Source organism: Apus apus, chromosome 11 (genome assembly GCF_020740795.1).
Source record: "Apus apus isolate bApuApu2 chromosome 11, bApuApu2.pri.cur, whole genome shotgun sequence".
In the NCBI taxonomy this organism is placed as follows: Eukaryota; Metazoa; Chordata; class Aves; order Apodiformes; family Apodidae; genus Apus; species Apus apus.
In genome coordinates, this window is record NC_067292.1 from 1386075 (window position 1) to 1401471 (window position 15397).

Here is a 15397-nt window from a genome sequence, read left to right on the forward strand (position 1 = left end):
GAGGGAGGAAGACCTCGGCCTTCTGCAGCTTCAGCTGGTGTATGGAAGCAGGAGGGAGCGTTTCAGTCGGGGTGGCACGGCAGGGCTGTCGCTCCAGCGGGCGGGCGGGCATCAGAGGAGTGAGGGTTGGAGCACGTGAAGTCGCCACGAGGTACAGGGAGGTATCAGCTGGTGAGCATTTGGCTGGTTGCCCGTGGGCAAGCAGAGACCGGATTTATCTTCAGCAGATAAGCAGTAGCAAGAAAACACGATGGTGTGTTTTACTGCGTGCAGGAGGTTGTTCTATCTGTAAACAAGTTCCTTTGCAAATATGTCTGCTTTCAGGCAAGGGGCAGGGAAACTGGGGCCCAGGTCATGTGAAAACGGTTGGCTAGAGAGCAGGGTCCTGAGCTGGCCACCCTGGTAGGAAAAGTAGATGCTGCAACAAATTGCTCTGCCACTTTAAAATGAATTAAAAAAAAAAAAGTTCAGATCAACAGTGATGCTGGACGAGAGCACAGCCCACTTGCTACAAATCTATGAAGAAAAAAGCCACCAAAATAGAAAATTTCATCATTGCTCATGGGGCGGCAAGAGCTGAGCGCAGCACGTTGCTGTGAGTGATTGCAATAGTGGAACAGGAAGTTTCCCTCCCCCTCCCTGGGCTGCGTGGACGAGCAGGCTGCAGAGCACTGATCAAAAGGATGTAAAGCTTGTTTACAAGATGTATGCAAAATATATTCGGGAAGAAATATAAAGGTTTTACAGACTAGGATGCACAAAGAATACATGACGTCACGTTCATATAGGTTGCCGTCTGAGGCTGCAGAGCATGTGACCCAAAGTCATCTGAATGTTGAGGAGCAAACCCAAGAAGGTGCCTTTCTCCGTAGGATTGCATCCGGTGAGCTGCTCTGCTCGGAACACGCGCCGAGGACGCTTCCTGTGTGCCTGCTGGTGACAGCTAGAGAAAGCTACAGGGAAATCCTGCTGGTGCTCCAAGAGAAGCCTGGCGTCCGGAGCTGGTGGTGCTGCCATCCGTGGGATGGTTTGTCTTGGGCTGAGCATTTTGAGTAGCACTCCTGATCCTTACAGGTGGGAAAGCAGGCGTTTGGCATTTGAGAGGTGTGTGCTGTTTTTGAAGCTGCTTCAGAGTCTGGAGCAAAATGGCAAAGCTGTCGCTAGGCCGGTGCTGGATCAGGGGTAGACTTGCTTCTGGCTGTGCCTGTAGACTTCTGCAGTGAGGGTGAAGTGGTGTTGTGCAGCCTTCAGCCTCGCTCACCTTCCTCTGCCTCTGTGAGAGAGGCACTTTCTTACCTCACAGGGAGTCTTAAGGCTTAATCCATTGTTTGCAAAGCTCTTTAAGATCCTTGTTTGGGAGCACTAGAATCTGGAGGATTAAGAACAATTTATTTTTGTGTGTCTTGTATAATGTGTATCTCAACGACTTCCCAAAGACCAAGGAATTCTGAGCCAGAGGGAGATGGCAGGTCTGTAAGGTAAACACGAGGGAGGAAGTGGCTTGGAGGAACAAAAGAGTAAAAGCAAAAGGCTGGTTCCCTGTTGTGGAGACTTGGCTGTAAAGAGGGTGAGTTTCCAGCCCTGGAGGAAGGGGCTGGATGTGGTAGTGCCATCTTCCTCTTAACCCCACACACAGGTCCATCTGGTCAGTGCTGCTGCCCCATTGAGAAGGGCAGCACACAGGTTTTCCCCCTGCTGTGTTTGTGCACTTTGGTCGTGTGTGTGGGGAAGCAGGAACCTCACTTGTTCTTGCCCGGTCTGGTTTGTGAGCTTCTCTGGTAGTTCAGAGCTGACAAGAGTTACTGGCAGTGATCTGGACAAGGGTGATTTTTTTTTAAAAGCAGATCTGGAGCAGCCACTGGATGGCCCTGCTTCCCCCCTTGCTGTGCTGTCCACAGATGTGTGCACCACTTGCTCTGGTTTCTGCTTGCATGTCCATGCCCTGTCTGTGGACCTGCTGGGACATCAGTGAAGGTGCTTCCTCCAGGGGACCCTATCTGGCCTTTGTAGGGAGACAACTTCACTAGAAGGCTCTTCAAACCTACGAGAAAACTGTCATTGGAAACGTGGCCTCATCAGGACATCCCTCCTGGCCATTGTGGACCTCCCCAATGCTGTTCCTCTCTTCTGAAGAGTCTGTGTGTGCAGACATTGGTACTCCTGCCCTTGGAGAGGGATTTGCCACCTCCCTGCTCACCCCTTTGTCCCTATGACCCTGGTGCAGTACTGGTACTGATGTCCTCCAGGGCAGCTGCTATAGCTTCTCTTCATCTCCAGAGCCTCATGTGCCAGGTCTGAGGTGTTGGAGAAGAAGTGACCCAGTGCTTTTGGTGGTGTCTTGGCTCCTGTGGGGAAGCAGAAACTGGTGATTAAATTCTTTCCTGAGGTGCAGGCCTGAGCGTTTTGCGTAGGTGTGTTGCCATCATGTGACTCTTTGCAGTTTGAATGTGATGTTTTCCCATGTGAACTTCTTTGGGGTCACAGAACGTGAGTGTTTCTGTTGTTCTCAGTTGTAGCTGAACGTAAGATGGAGCTGAACTAAGGACTGCACTGGTTGGGATTTCTGGTTTGGGTTCTCACCAAACGATGTCCTACATACTGGTGACACTACAAAGAAGCATCAAGGCAGTGGCTCCCAAATGATGTCCAAGTACACTCAAGACCCTCAGTATTTTGTTATTTTACAGAAATATGTGTGTGTATATATATACGCTATTATATATATATAAAATTATATATATATATGTAATTTTAGAGAAGTAGGAGGCTCAGCAGCAGGGCCCCTGAGCTGTTACTGCTGTTATTCCCATGCAGGGGAGGCTCGTGTGGGGCTGGAGGTGGTTGAGGCTGTTCTGTGTGTTGGCAGAGGCTGTTCTGTGTGTTGGCAGACAGGTGTAGGTGTGGCACAGGGACATTCTTGAGGTGTGGGTGTGCTGGAGCCAGGGAGGACGAGTAGCTAGTGCCAAGGGCTGGGTTTGGCCCATGACAGTCCCTGCTCACCTGCAAACCATGCTTGGTCACGTTGATGTGTTCTGGGTCCCTGGACCACTGCTGTTTGTGTTGGCCTGGCACCATCAGGTTGGGTTTATCCAAAAAAACAGTAGTATTTCTTGTTCCTCAGTGCTCCTGGGGTTAGAGTGCTCCCTGTGCAATGGGAGACAGTGAAAATTATTTGGATAGTAGGTAGTACCAACTCACAGGCTGGCTTTGCCAATTCCGTGGCTGATGAGATTACCACAGTATTCACTTTAAAAAGAAAAGCTGGTTGGTTGAATGAGACTCAGAAGGCTCATTTCATGTGTTAGGGCTTGGAAACACAAGCTATTTAGCTTAGCAAGGAGAAAGTTGAGAGCATTTGGTGGGTTGGAAGCCCGTCCATTGTCGACTGCCAGAGCCTGGGCAGGGTGCTGGGCAGTACATTCACCTTCTAAACATCTGCTGCCCCCAGGTTTGGGGCTGACCTTGCCTGACACCTATCCTGCTTGCTTTGTTTTAGGTTGTTTTTTAAAAAGAAAGAAGCCCCTGCCTGGTGGAAGTTGAAGCTAAAGAAATCCAGCTGAAAAATAAAGGATGAGGTTTATTAGGAAGGTTGCTAGTATGAGAACAGCTTAGCTTGTGGCTGTGGCAGACCTTGTGCCCTTAAAGATTAGAGTCTTGGGCTTTCCTTTAAATACTGTCTTGGTTTTCAAATACCTGCTGTAGTTGGTCTGTATCTGTAGAAAATGGAAGGAGAATTAATGCAGGGAAGTTTTGTCACCTCTTAGGCTGTTTGCTGAGGTGACTGCAGCAAGGCTTTTTGCCTTTGAAAGCAATATTATTACTTTGAAATATTTTCCTATTTTTGCAGTTCTTTCTTCTCTCCCTTGTACCTGTGACTCTCTTGCCTGCTCCACTAATTACTTCTTAAAGCCCAGTTGCTTCATGAGGGCACTCCAACTTGCCAGTTACTGCTGCAGCCAAGCTAAATACCTGTCGTTCCAGATACCTTTGCTTCACCCTCCCCTGTGATCAGGTAATCTGTGCTGCTTTCCCTGCGTCCTCCTGGTTCTCTACAACCTCAGCAGAAAGTTATCTGATGGGTCTTCAAGTGCTGTTTGAACTCTAGAAGTAGCATTTCCCTCAGAATACATGTTCCTTTTGTTCTGCTTGATCTCGCGACTACCAAGTAGTTTTAAATAAAGATTATTTTTAGTCTCATGCACCCTCTGCGACGAAGCACGGAAGCTTTGAACAGTCACCAGAATTTTCTCTAGCACAGTAGAGAAATTATTCCCAACTTGACATGAACTTTCTCTTCCCCATGCCCTCATTCTCTGCACGCAGAGCTGGCCTGTATCACCCTGCCCCCAAAACACTCCCCTGAGTTGCTGGAAAGCAGACGGCAAATTGGGCACAAGACGGAGACCTAGAGCACGTAGAGCAGAGGGGAAGGAAGGCAGGTTCTCTCAGCCCCCCCAGAGGAGGGAGAGTTGAGCTTTTCTAGAGAATTTCTAATTCCTCAGGGTTAATCCATGGCACATGCAGAGCCATAGCAGAGCTCTGCCTCTGGAGCAGAGATTTTGTGAAACCCTAGTGCTGCTCCGGGAGCTGCAGGTAGATACCTCAGTTACATGTATGTCAGATGGAACCTTAGCTGATGTAAACTTGGGTGCAAAGCTGCTCTGCACATGTGACAGTGGGAAGGTTTGCTGGGGTTGCTATAGCGAGAGGCTGGAGGTGGCTTCAGGAGTTTAAATGAGGCCTGTGTGCTGGTAAACAAGGGCTCTGCCTGTCTGGAAGCTGCTGTGGCCTGGGAAGATGTTTATGTCTGGGGTGGGAGGTGGTGTGCGTTGGCTTGCGGGGGGAGCACGGGAACCTGTACCAGCCCGTCAGCCCGAGCGTGCCCGTGGTGTGTCTGGGGAGGAGCAGGCTGGGCCAGGGGCTCACCCCACGTGGGGTCACCTGCTGTATCGAAGGAGAAAGAGAAGCTGGGGCCCCGGGCTGCAGTCAGAAATCCGCTACGGGAATTTTTGTGAGCGGGAGACAGCCTGAACCTCCTCCTCTGTGCGGTCTGTGCCCTCTGCTTTAGCCCCAGAGTCCAAACCTACAGGCTGGAGATAGCACTCACTGTAATATCCCAGCCATGCTTTTATTGTCCTCTCCTTCTTGACTTCATTACATCTTGATCTCTGTAACCTCTTTAACATGTGTAAATACTGAAATGAGATTATCTTTAAAGAGCCCTTTATTAAAAATGTACTGACCTTCCTAATCAGAAGAAATGTTCCTGTAGCTGCTTTTCTCCTTTCCTGCGTTTCGACAAGTAGTGAGGGCAGAGAGTGGTGAATCATCTCACCAGGACGACAGCTTGGGCTGAAAACCAGGCAGGTTTCTTCAGACACTGCACCAACACGATGCTCCCCTCGTAGGCACATCTCGGTGCCTGCAACACTGACTGCTCTGTGGCATGGGAGGGTCCTGGGAACACACACCTCTTGCTGGGTTTGCAGTTTCAGGCAACTCAAAAACTCATTAACCTTTAGCTTGGTAGCCCTTGGTGTGGTGAGCATGGTGTGGAGGACCTGGCTCTGCTTGGCTGACCAAACTTTTTGGGTGAGCAGTGGCAGCTATGGTTGCTGTGAGCTGTGTCCCAGCAGCCACCAAGGGGTGTGTGCGTGGCTGGCTGGTCTCTGGTGGATCAGAAGGCCCTGATGAATATCCTTGTTCTGTCGCCTCCCAAAGCAGCCCTGGGTCCAAGCAGGTTGAGCAGACATGGGACCAGCATCCATCTTGCTGGCAGCCCCCTGGTTGGTGAGACCAACCAACCATCCCTGCCACAGGGCTTCAGCCCTGCAGACTGCTCCCTGGGGAGGGTGTTGTGAAACCAAGCTGAGCACTTGGTGTGTTTGGGCTGTCTGGCTAAAGTCCTCGCTAGGCAGGGGGATATGTCCCTGAATATCATAGAATCATTCAGGTTGGAAGAGACCTTCAAGATCATTGAGTCCAACTGTAGTCAAATCCAAACCTCCCTTCAGGTAGTTGTAGAGAACAATGAGATATTCTTTGAGCCTTCTCTGCTTTGGACTAAACACCTCCAATTCCCTCAGCCTCTCCTTGTATAATATGCCCTCCAAACCCCTCACCAGCCTTGTTGCTCTTCTCTGGACACACTCCAGGACCTCGGTGTCTTTCTTACACTGTGGCAGCCAGAACTGAACACAGTGCTCAAGCTGTGGACTTGCCAGTGCCAGGGGCACGATGACTTCCCTACTCCTGCTGGACATGCTGGTTTTGATACAGGCCAGGATGCCATTGTTCTTTTGGCCACCTGGGCACACCACTGGCTTATGTTCAGCCAGCTGTCCACCAGTACTCCCAGGTCCTTTTCCACTGGGCTGCTTTCCAGCCACTCTTCCCCAAGCCTGTAGTATTGCTTGGGGTTATTGTGACCAAAGCGCAGACCTGGCACTTGGTCTTGTTAAACTTCATCCCATTGACCTCAGCCCATCCATCTAACCTGTCCAGATAACTCTGCAGTGCCTTCCTACCGCTGAGGATATGGATCGTAGGCCCTGCACAGGGGACTGTGCATTTAGAGGGCTAAATGAATGTGAGGGGCTAAATTGCAAATTGCTTGAAGCCTTCTTTCAGGGGGTGTTTTTAACGAGAGCTTTGGTTGTTTGAATGTAGTGTCAGGGAAGCAGGCAGTTTCCCAAGTGAGGCAGCGAGGCCCTGGTGCCACCTGAAGAGCAGATGGGTGTTGTGCTGGGGTGCTGTGCCCCTCTGGTTGTGGCACTGCCTGTCCTTGGGCTCCTAGCCCTCCAGTCAGCAGAGCCCTTCCCTCAGGCCCTATGGGCAGCTGTGCATCCGTCTGCTTGGGATCCTGTGTTTCCTGAAGGAATTGCTGGAAACTCCCCACATCCATGTGTTTGGAGCCAGTGGCTCGATGAGCAGGGTGGTCTTACTGCTTTGGCATCAGTAATTGTTGCTGGAGGTGATGAGCCTTTCCTGTATGGTTCTGGTGGAGCCTTTGGCGTGCAAGGATGATCAGAGAGGGTTTTTTTTCCCCTTGTAAAATATATTCCAGCTCCAGTTTGTAATGTGGCAAGAGGGGGAACGAGAGAAGGGAACAACAGCATTAGCGGATGTAGAAGTAGCTGGAATGAGAAGCTTTTGTGCCATTAATAACAGTCCTGGCTGGCAGCCAAGGCTGGGAGTGTGGGATTAGCCTGAACAATCAAGACTGCAGGATCAAAACAAGGAGGCAGGAACAGCGAGGTCACACTGCTGCCATCTGCGCTGCCGCAGTGGTGGGAGGGAGCGGAAGAGGGGGCTGCGCCGCGGAGCTGTGCTGATGGCGGCGGGGCGCCCACCGGCCCCCCAGAACCAGCCTCAGGGCTTGGGCCTTCACCTCCCGAATCTGCGCAGGCACCTTCCCGAGCCTGCAGAGGGGAGGGCAGCTGTAGCGTGTCATTTTTAGGAAATGGCTTCTGGAAAGCAGAAGTGGGTCGTTGGGGCTTGGCCCTGTGTTTTTGTGCTCTGGACTGAAGGTCTGAACGGCGTTCTCGGCTGCGGGTTTGGGCCGGGTGTCTTTGTGCCACAAGGCTGATAGCCCGCCTTGGCGTGGCTGCTGTGCCCTTTGTGAATCCATCTGGTGACCAGGTGTGGGGACAGGTCACTGGATGGACGGGGCTGCAGCTTGGCTGTGGGCACAGGCAGCCTCGCCTTCTGCACGGCCGTTCGGTGGGGCCGACCGAGCTTTCCAGGGACTGCATTTGCTACTTTACATCACCCTGTTCAAGGGAGTGACTTGAGATTTCTGCTAAAAGATGATTTTCTAAGCAGATGGAGGCAAATCTTGTTCTGTTTCACTCTGGTCTCCATCAGCATTTGCTGAAATACCTTCTGAGAGTACCAGAAAGCAAAACGACTCGCATCATTTACCCTGCTTTTCCTTTTTCCCTCTGACCTAGTAAATCTCGCTGTCCTGCGAATGTAAATACAAAAGCTGAAATGCAATAGAAGCAAAGCAGTGTCCCACAAACAGCCTCCCAGCTCTTGCTAAAAATATCTCTGTGTGGTGCAGTAACTCCCAGGCATTCTTTTGTCTGACTGCTTTTGAATTCCCTAATTGAAGTTGGTTGGAGGGCAGTGCACCAGTTTCCTGAATAGCTCAGATGTTGATTGTGAGTTAAAAAACAAGAGCAAATTTTTTTTTCCTTTGTGCAGCCATGCTTTTACTTACCTCCCCCCCCCATTTTTACTTGCAATTTTATTTTGTAAGACAACTGCATTAAATACATCTTGGGAGAAGGGGCCCAGGAGGCAGTGAGCAGGAAGGCACAGTTTGGGTACGTGATGCCACGTGTGCGTTGGAGCCGGAGTGTCACTCCGTCGGAAAAGTCCAGGCTGGCGCAGGGATGCGGTGCAAATGGAGCTGAACATAGTAGGAAGTGTTAATAATGGTTCCTAATTGCCTACTAATATCTAAATCTGTGGAATTTGGCAGCAGTTGGGATATAGTTTTCTCATGCAATCTGTCCGTTCCCTCCACAAAGAAAAAAGTTGTTTCAGTGACGTACAGCAACAAATCTTAAATTCACTGAAGGTAACAGGGGAAAGTTTTCCAGATCCTGCGTGGCTTCCAGCCTTCCACAGAGCCTGTGAGGATGCTTCCCTGGGCAAAAACTGCCTTGTCTTGGTCCAGTTCTCCGAGACTTAACAGAGTTAGAAGAGTAAAATCAGGCTGTTTTCCTCCTTTCTGTTTTTTATTCTCCACTTGAACTTGGAAATAGAGAAACCCAGGCTTGTTTCAAGTGCTCCCAAAAGGCTGCTGCAAGGACCATGCATGGGCAGCTTGCCTGGCCGTCAGGGACTGGTCCTTGGGCTCTCATGGGGACAGGGAGGAAAAGTTTGTGACTGATAATTTTTGATAAGTCATGGCCAGTCCAAGAAGTTCCCTGGAATCTATCTGTCGGGTAAATGTGATAAACCATGAGTGCTCAGAGCTCCTCTGTGGTTGGTAAACAAACACAAACATTCCTTTCACTCGAGCCTCGGTAAGTTAAAGGTTTGAAATTGTGATGGAGGTTGGAGAGAAGCTGATTTCAGATGCTGCTTCAGGAGCTGGGGTTTATTCAGGCTTTCTTTGGTGGGAGACATTTCATAGCTGCTCAGCAGCAGCAGCAAAACAAGCACAAATTTTTCTGTCTTCAGGAATAACTGCAGTGAAACGTGAATGTGAGCAGGCTGTGGCCTTCACTGGTACTGAAATACCTTCCCCCTCGCCCCCCAAACATCACCAGGCCCCAAAACTACCCTAACATGCAGGGCTGGGTGCTGTGGAGCAAGAGCAGGGACCAGTGCCTGCAGCCCCTGGCCTGGGTGGCTGTAGGGAAGCCAGACTCCTCTGGCACTTTCCTTGGAAATGGAGCGTCTTCACAGTTCAACACACAAAAATAAGATGCTGGAAGTGTGTGAGCAGCTGGCTGGGTTCGCTGCCTCTCGCACTGCTGCAGCGCAAGACCAGGAAGATGTGTCTGGAGGAGCCTGCAGCACATGCAGCAGTGGGAGAGCAGTGTCCTCCTGCCTGTGGGCACCCCGCTTTTGGGCATGGTGAGGGGAGTCCTGGTGCTGGCTTCCACCTGCTTTCCTTGCCGTGCTTTCCGCAAGCATATGGCCTCTAGGTGCACAGCCTCCCTCCATGGCACTGTGAGTGCCAGCACCTCCTGCTCACGGGAGAGGTCGGAGCGGGGCTGTTGGCGCTGGGGCAGGATGGCAGCACGGCGCTTTCAGGCCCTCTGAGTTCCTGGGTTAATATTTAACCTCGTTGTGTTTCAGTACCACAGGTTGGTTGATGTTACAGGGCACTTTGTGTGGCTCTGGCTGCAGATGAGCAGCCAGAAGAGGGTACAGCTTATCTTCTGTGGAGGAATGTGAAGAATTTCATGGGGAGGAAGATGAGATTTTGCCTTTCCCAGTGGAGGGAAACCAAGCCTGAGTGGGCGATATTACAATGTTTTATATACACTGGCAGCTCCCTGCTTTGGGAGCCTGCATGTGAAGTTTCCACCTGGCCAAAACATTTTTGCTCTGACTGTAAACCTTAGAGGGGAGAGAGCTCAAGTGGAAAAGTTGACGCAGCCTTATCTGCGGTGCAGCCTCGCTACGATAGAGGAATCTGAGCCCTGGCTTATGTCAGGCTTGAAGCTTTTCCCCTTCCCTTCCAGCAAACTGCATACCATTGCCTTGGAGCCGTTCCTTCACTGGGGGCACATCCTTCAAGGAGTGTAGTTTGGTCAAGAATACAAGTTTGGGTTCAGTTTAAGTGTATTTCAAATTCCCTGGTGGCTGTCTCTGCTCCCTCCTTGCAGCAGCCCAATGTCTTTGGAGCAGTCCTCCTTGGAGAGCCGCCGCCCTCCCAGCAAACAGCAGCATCCCTTCTCCAGAAACTTTAGCCCTTGCCTTCAATGTTCAATTATTCTTGCAGGAGACATTCAGGTCATCCGTTCCCCTCGTGCAGTAAGTGACACTTCTACGAATGACTGATGCTTAACATAGTCAGGGGTCACCTTACCCAGCTCTTGCTGCCCAAGGCTTTCACTGCTGCCTGTGTGAACAGTCTTCAAACTTCTGCTGGCCCTGCTGCCGGTGGTCCATTAGCAGGAAAAAAAGCCTGGAACTAAGTTTGCCAGCTGTGCCCAGAGCCCATCACTAGTGTGGTAGAGCTGTCCCATCTCTGCCTGGTGAGGGGGGAACCACAGCTGGAGCTCACTGCTCCCTTTGCACCCTGACCCCCATAACTGACCCGAAATGCGGCTGCAGGGTCAGGCTGACATCTGGCACTGCTGCTGGGAGGGGAGGGAGGTGGAAATGCTGGCTGGAGGGGAAGGATCTGGAGGAGGATGGGAGGGAGGGGAAGCACAGAGCCAGGAGCTTCTGAAGCTGCGGGGTAAGACATTAAAGCAGAGAAGGAGCAGATAAAATACTCAGTGATTTTTGCAAGCGGCCGGCTGCTGCTCAGGGCAGAAGGCAGGGCTTGTTTTCAAGCAAGACCCTATAAATAATAAAAAAAAACAACAGTGGCAGTTAGTTGCCGTGTATCCATCATGCCTTGGTTTTCATTTGTCTTAAGGCAGGATGTGTTTGCAGATGAATTTTGAAAATAGCTGAGGATCGAATGTTGTTTTTTGTTTTTTTGGCACTGACTATTTTGCTCACTGTTCGTGTTCGGTGATGCAGATCTGCCTGTGCATTCACAGTCTGTAGCTAATGTTACAATTTCCTTCCTGCTATGAGCTTCTGTTGTCTGTGCTCACACCTTTCTAGAAGCCTCCTTTGGGGCTATGATATTCCCTACTTGGTTTTGTATTAAAGGAACCTTTTTCTGTAAGAGCTGAGAAAAACCTTTTCCTTTTAGCGTTAGGTACCAAAAGGAATAATGCTCTTTCCTGTTAAATACCTGTTTCCCATGTAATACTCCTGCCTGTTAAAAAAACAGACCAACATTTCAGAAGACTGTGCCTGCTCCAGGGATTTTTGTTGTAGAAAAAATATTTCCCAAGGTGGAGAAGTTTTTCCTGCTGAAGCAGAGGTTGGGGGTTGATGGTGTGATGCCCTGATGAAAACCTCATTCCCCAGCTCTTGGGGAGGGCGAGGACTCCGTTGTTCCCTGCATCCATCCCCGCATGTGGGTTTTGGGACCATTCCTGGTGTTGCACTGCAGAAGTGGGGGCTGTCCTGCTCCAGAGGTGGCTGGGCTTGGTGCTCAGGACGTGGCCTGATCCTGCTGCCTGGTGTGAGGTGGGGGGAAGGCCTCGGTGCCCGGTTGTTTACAAGATCGCCCGTTTCTGAGCTGATATTGCCACAAACCAGCTTCCTTTTCTCCGGCGCTCTGAGCACATCTGCAGATGGGGGCTGATGCTCACGCACCCTCAGAAAGATCTTCATTTGTTCAGATGGGAGTTTGCTATTTTAAAGTGACTTGGACTATCACAGGGAAGAATTGTTTACTGGCGGTACATATGCTTTGCTGTCTCTGTCCCATGCTGAGCTAAGAATAGAAAGCAGAGCATCACTCTGTGCCTCTTGCAGCTGTGGCTGCTGAAGAACTGACTTGCCCAAACACTCTGTGCGTTTGTGGCTGAGCAGGCAACGGAGCTGAGGTTCAGAACTGCCACTCCTCTGCTCAAACCACTAATCAGCATTGCTTCTGAAAGGACTATAGATAGTGTGTGCAAGCTGATACTACAAAAATAAACTTGCCATAACCTCCCTTTGTATTCTGTAAATCCCTAGACTTGCAGGTCCACAGCATTATCTGCAGGCACTCACGAGGCCATCCTCACCACCGTGTCCTCACCACTCTCTTTAATTGCAATAGAGCCTTTTGGAGTAGCCTTTAAAAATCCCTATTGCCACTGCACTCTCTTCATTAAATGGATGGGGCTGTTGAGCATCTGACAGCTGCCATTTTAATGCTGGGGTGTTGTATTTCCTTGCAGGAGGCTCAACCTCACAAGGCAGATTAGGACTGAGAAAATCCAGGTTCCATTAGAAACCATTGGAAATGAGTTCCCAAGTTGTTCTAAGGTAAATCAATAATGTATATAATCTCCCTGGCTGGACTTGGTGACTGAGCCAACAGTTCATTTAACCACTTTTTTTTTTTTTTTTTTAAAGCACTTTTAAAATCGTTCCTGTCCAGACTTACTTCTCACTCTGAGTAGCTGTTTGGAAACTCTCAGGCAGCATTTGTTTTCAAGTGTTGCCAAAACAGTGGCAATTTACTCATCCCCATGCTTAGGAGGAACTGTAGTCACTGCTGCAGTGCTGAGCCCCAGGCTGGTACTGAGGTGGCCACAACATTCCTGCAAGTTTAGGAGTGGAGGGTGGTGCTGGGCTTGCCTCCATCTCTGCTCCAAGGCAGGCTGCTCAAACCCTGCCTCAGGGTCCTGCAGTCTCCCATGGTGCTTGATGTGTCCCTGTCACCCCTTCCCATCTCCCAGTCAATATGTACAGCTGGGATTGTACTCCTTGCTGGAGGCAGGAACATACTCCTTCATTTATGAACATTTCCAAGCTCTCCATTGCGCCTCCTCTGCTGTTTTGCTGACTGGTCCTGGAAGGAGACAGAATTTGTTTACAGAATAATAAAACTGAGAAAGATGGATCCTTTTCAGTGTTGCAGTAACAGGTTTTGCTAATTTTTAATTTGTTTGAAATTAGCTTGAATTAGTGAATTGTCCTTTCTCAGAACAAACATTCCAAACTCATGAATCTTTCAAACTAAATACAATAAAGGACCACTGATTTTTCCTCTTCTGTTTAAATGAATGCTTGAGCAAAGTGAGGAAGATGACTGGCTTGTAAATGGGTGCAAGAATGCAGCCAACTCCAGTGCTCTCCATGCTGGCACTGTGGATCTGGATGGGATCAGATGGGATATTGTGTGTCTGGAACCAGCCAGCACACATGGGACGTTCTGCAGGCCCTGCCTCAGGCTGCCAGCAGGCAGGCCAGCTGTAACTGGTGCTTGGAATGGTAGGGTTCCTCTTCTTTTGCTACAAATTTGAGTTGATTAAGTGAATTTTTGCACTGGGTAACTGCTTTGTGTCACCTGACAGTCATCTTTTTGATTCTGTGGTAGGTGCCTTGCAATGAAGTTTATAATCTCTTGGAAACTCAGCCTTATTTAAGAGTACTTGACTATCAGATACTAAAATGTCACCTGAACCACTTGAACAGGGTAAGACTTGGTTTGATATTGGGCCATGGTCTTAGAAAACCTGTAGTGCCTCCTCTTCCCCCCACACTGATACTACTATCAGATATTACTATCAGATTTTTCTTTCTAGTGGTGGCAGAGAGAAGACTTGTTGCTGGAACATGATCTGTTTTGATTACTAAATGTCTTAGCCCTGCTAATTTAGTCGGCTACTACGTTACAAATGTAGGTTCTGTGTGTTCAAACCATTCTTGGGTTTTTTTACTTAATAATTTCTCCAGATAGTTGCCATGGAAATAATCCTGGATTCAGGGAGGATCTGAAGGCTCTGAAGCCCCCGGCGCGGTGGCAGCAGCGCCTGGTCTGCGCTCTGGGCTCGGCTCCTGGTTGAAACCCAGTTTTCTGTAGTGGTGCCACAGGTGGGACAGGAAACAGCTCCGTGCTCCTGTCCCAGTCCCTCACTTTGGAGTTTCGGGCAGAATTTTCCTGGTTTTCATAGTGCAGAAAAGTTGTGGAAGGCACTCACTTCTGGTTTTCACTGGTTGAAGGTTAATTATGGTTTTCTGTCTTGCGTTTGCCTGTATCACACAGATATCAAATGGTTTGGCTGTTGCCTTCAGCCTTTACCCATGCTGTGCTGAGGGTCTGTGCTGGATTTGAGGATATTTGCTCCACTCAGCTCCTGGAGCACCAGGTGTTGCTGGAGATGCCCTGCTGGATGGTGCCATCCCTGGTGTTTCTGCAGCAGGAGCCTCTCCAGGGCCCCTGTTTGTGCCACAGAACAACGAACCTGCTTCCTCTGGGCCTGTGTTTTCTTTTTAAACAACTTCCTTTTTGTGCAAATGCATTTTTCATTAAATTGCTGTATGTTGTTTTCAGACACAATCATTCAAATCGTTTGTTTTATCTCAGCCAGATTTGGGAACTTCTTGTTGATTAAAATAAGACAGCCAGTCCTAATTGAAGGAAAATTCAGGTTAAATTCCCAGTTTCTTATTATTTAAGCTTTTATTTAAGCTGGAATTTACTTTTTTTTGTTGCTTTTTGAGGTATGGGGTAGATATTTGATGCAGTGTATGGAACATGTGAATCCCGTTGGTCAGTAGGACCAAGCACAGGAGCTGCAAAAGCAGCAGCTCCTCTTCCTGGACCTGATTTTTGCCAGAGCAATTTCCTAGGGCAGCGTGAAGCATCTAATGTTACCATCAAGTTGCTTTAATGTAGGTATTGGGCCAAATGAGCAGGGGGTATAAGAGCACATTTCAAAAGTCTGGGAAGTGGTTGTGGTAGATTTAATTTTGTGGGTGAAGAGTGGCCGGGGTGTGCTGGGGAGCTCTGGGCATGAAGCCTTGGAGCTGCTCTCCTGCCTGGTGGGCCAGTACAACAGAACACTGTCCCTTCTTTGCTGTGGTGGTGAAGTATGGTGAATCAGCCCATGGCCTTGCACTCTGTAGCTGAAATAAAATCTTACACGAGATTTTTCCTTGTTTAAAAAATATTCTTTTAATTTTATTTTTTTTTCTAGAGAGCTGAAGTGCACTTTCTCCTCCCCCCCTCATATTTGCATACATTGTTGAACAGCTCTTGCTGTGATATGTGAGAACCCCCATGCAGGGGGGTTGGATCTAGATGAAGTTTAAGGTCCTTTCCAACCCAAACCATTCCATGATTCTAAAATGTGCAGGGCAGCCT

The 15397-nt window shown here is 49.4% G+C and overlaps 1 protein-coding gene across 6 annotated transcripts in view; it reads left to right on the forward strand.

The window, feature by feature from the left end:
* The window catches only part of ANKRD11 (ankyrin repeat domain containing 11), a 149925-nt gene that overhangs the window by 68897 nt on the left and 65631 nt on the right, over positions 1-15397 (forward strand). The window contains exon 1 of one of the 6 annotated variants that reach the window (XM_051629694.1): positions 1053-1074. The exons of 4 other annotated variants lie outside the window; for them this stretch is intronic. The gene's annotated coding sequence lies outside the window, so the exon portion shown is untranslated. Of the gene's footprint in view, positions 1-1052; positions 1075-12547; positions 12571-15397 lie in introns of those variants that run through there. One more of the 6 variants, XM_051629692.1, reaches the window with a different exon arrangement.